Source organism: Schistocerca cancellata, chromosome 11 (assembly GCF_023864275.1).
Source record: "Schistocerca cancellata isolate TAMUIC-IGC-003103 chromosome 11, iqSchCanc2.1, whole genome shotgun sequence".
Taxonomy (NCBI): Eukaryota; Metazoa; Arthropoda; class Insecta; order Orthoptera; family Acrididae; genus Schistocerca; species Schistocerca cancellata.
Genome location: NC_064636.1, coordinates 89,463,238 through 89,466,145, shown reverse-complemented (window position 1 = coordinate 89,466,145; position 2,908 = coordinate 89,463,238). Strand labels below are relative to the sequence as shown.

General features: G+C 50.5%; 1 pseudogene; it reads left to right on the top strand.

The window, feature by feature from the left end:
• Nucleotides 1-1,410: 1,410 nt before the first annotated feature.
• Nucleotides 1,411-1,528, top strand: LOC126109031 (5S ribosomal RNA; annotated as a pseudogene).
• The last annotated feature ends 1,380 nt before the right edge of the window (nt 1,529-2,908 follow it).

Here is a 2,908-nt window from a genome sequence, read left to right as displayed (position 1 = left end):
TCACTCCCCACACCATGATGCCGGGTGTTGGCCCTGTGTGCCTCGGTCGTATGCAGTCCTGATTGTGGCGCTCACCTGCACGGCGCCAAACACGCATACGACCATCATTGGCACCAAGGCAGAAGCGACTCTCATCGCTGAAGACGACACGTCTCCATTCGTCCCTCCATTCACGCCTGTCGCGACACCACTGGAGGCGGGCTGCACGATGTTGGGGCGTGAGCGAAAGACGGCCTAACGGTGTGCGGGACCGTAGCCCAGCTTCACGGAGACGGTTGCGAATGGTCCTCGCCGATACCCCAGGAGCAACAGTGCCCCTAATTTGCTGGGAAGTGGCGGTGCGGTCCCCTACGGCACTGCGTAGGATCCTACGGTCTTGGCGTGCATCCGTGCGTCGCTGCGGTCCGGTCCCAGGTCGACGGGCACGTGCACCTTCCGCCGACCACTGGCGACAACATCGATGTACTGTGGAGACCTCACGCCCCACGTGTTGAGCAATTCGGCGGTACGTCCACCCGGCCTCCCGCATGCCCACTATACGCCCTCGCTCAAAGTCCGTCAACTGCACATACGGTTCACGTCCACGCTGTCGCGGCATGCTACCAGTGTTAAAGACTGCGATGGAGCTCCGTATGCCACGGCAAACTGGCTGACACTGACGGCGGCGGTGCACAAATGCTGCGCAGCTAGCGCCATTCGACGGCCAACACCGCGGTTCCTGGTGTGTCCGCTGTGCCGTGCGTGTGATCATTGCTTGTACAGCCCTCTCGCAGTGTCCGGAGCAAGTATGGTGGGTCTGACACACCGGTCTCAATGTGTTCTTTTTTCCATTTCCAGGAGTGTATATCAGGAACAATAGAGGGCCTGTAACACTTCCTTGGGGAACGCCGGATATTACTTCTGTTTTACTCGATGACTTCCCGTCTATTACTACGAACTGGGACCTTTGTGACAAGAAATCACGAATCCAGTCGCACAACTGAGGCGATATTCCGCAGGACCGCAATTTGTTTAGAAGAAGCTTCTGAGGAAGAAGAAGCTGAGTTGCATTTTTATGGCGATGAACACGATTTTGTCGTTTCTTCAGTTTTCCAAAAGTAGGACAATACACTTAGGAACTGATCGTTGCTCCACGATGGAGGACATCAAACAGAATAACCTCTTCAGAGTCCGAGAACGCCGTCGCGACGACTCTGCCAGCCGAGGATGCCGCTTTGATCTTTTTCTTCGGAGGAGAGGTGGTGTGGTCCCAGTTCATGGATTGCCAGTTCCTTTCCGGTTCGAACTGTTGAACTCAAGTTTCAGTGCCTGTGGTGACAGTGTTCTGCGAAAAATTGTCACTATGAGTCTCGTAACGCGTGAGCAATTCCGCACAGATGGTCCTTTGTTGTTCTCGATGGTCTCCTGTTGGCCAACGGCCTTGCCGCAGTGGTAACACCGGTTCCCGTCAGATCACCGAAGTTAAGCGCTGTCGGGCTGAACTAGCACTTGGATGGGTGACCATCCGGTCTGCCGAGCGCTGTTGGCCAGCGGGGTCCACTCAGCCCTTGTGAGGCAAACTGAGGAGCTACTTGATTGAGAAGTAGCGGCTCCGGTCTCAGAAACCGACAAACGGCCGGGAGAGCGGTGTGCTGACCACATGTCTCGTCATATCCGCATGCAGTGACGCCTGTGGGCTGAGGGTGACTTGGCGGCCGGTCGGTCCTTTGAGCCTTCATGGCCTTTTCGGGAGGAGTCAATAGTCTCCTGTTATGTGGTGATGAACTCAAGGGGCACACATCTATGAGTTCCCCAACTGCTGGACGAGTGTGTCAGCACTAGCCAAGTGCAGTTGAACAGTCTATGCAAGAGAAGACAACTTCATTTCTTTAGCACTTAAAGTGTAGGTTCTACCAGTTGCTGTTATTGGATTCACTGTTTGTAAAAGAGTATTTCCTGGGACATGTAATATATTTCTTGGTTGTTAATAGTAAAAAGAGTGGGCTGGACCCTTTGGGTGTAAAAAATTTATTCGGTACATGTCATTGTATTTTTCTTCAATGCATTCTAGCCACCAAGAGTCATCATATGCTACTGTCACAAAACCAGCAGTAATATTTTCCATATGTGACGGTGTTATTTGGCTCAGTGTTGTTACATATTCAACAGACTCATCCAGAATAAAATGATAAGGCTTGACAGTAATTTGACTCTCTGTGCAGGGTTTATATGAGTGAAACTTTTGTGTTCCCACAATCGCTTTTGAGTCACTAAACTGAGGAAGTCAGTATTCTTTGGTCAGTTCATAGTCCTCTGTTGTGCAATATTCAGAGTCAATGTTTTTTATGTTTTCCATGGCAAATACATAAAGTGATCTGAGTGTTAAGATTTGTTGGTCATATGGCCTTTGTAAGCTGGCTTTAGCAGCTAGCCACTTAACAGTTCTGCCAAGACCATCGCATGCGCTCTTGCCATGGGATGTTGCAAAGAACTCCCACTCTGCCTCAACTTCAAAATCAGTTTTATGCAAACACAAATTAAGGAAATTTTTCTTATTTTTCTACATCTACATCTACATCCACTCCGCAAGCCACCTGACGGTGTGTGGCGGAGGGTACCTTGAGTACCTCTATCGGTTCCCCCTTCTATTCCAGTCTCGTATTGTTCGTGGAAAGAAGGATTGTCGGTATGCCTCTGTGTGGGCTCTAATCTCTCTGATTTTTCCTCACAGTCTCTTCGCGAGATATACGTAGGAGGGAACAATATACTGCCTGACTCCTCGGTGAAGGTATGTTCTCGAAACTTTAACAAAAGCCCGTACCGAGCTACTGAGCGTCTCTCCTGCAGAGTCTTCCACTGGAGTTTATCTATCATCTCCGTAACGCTTTCGCGATTACTAAATGATCCTGTAACGAAGCGCGCTGCTCTC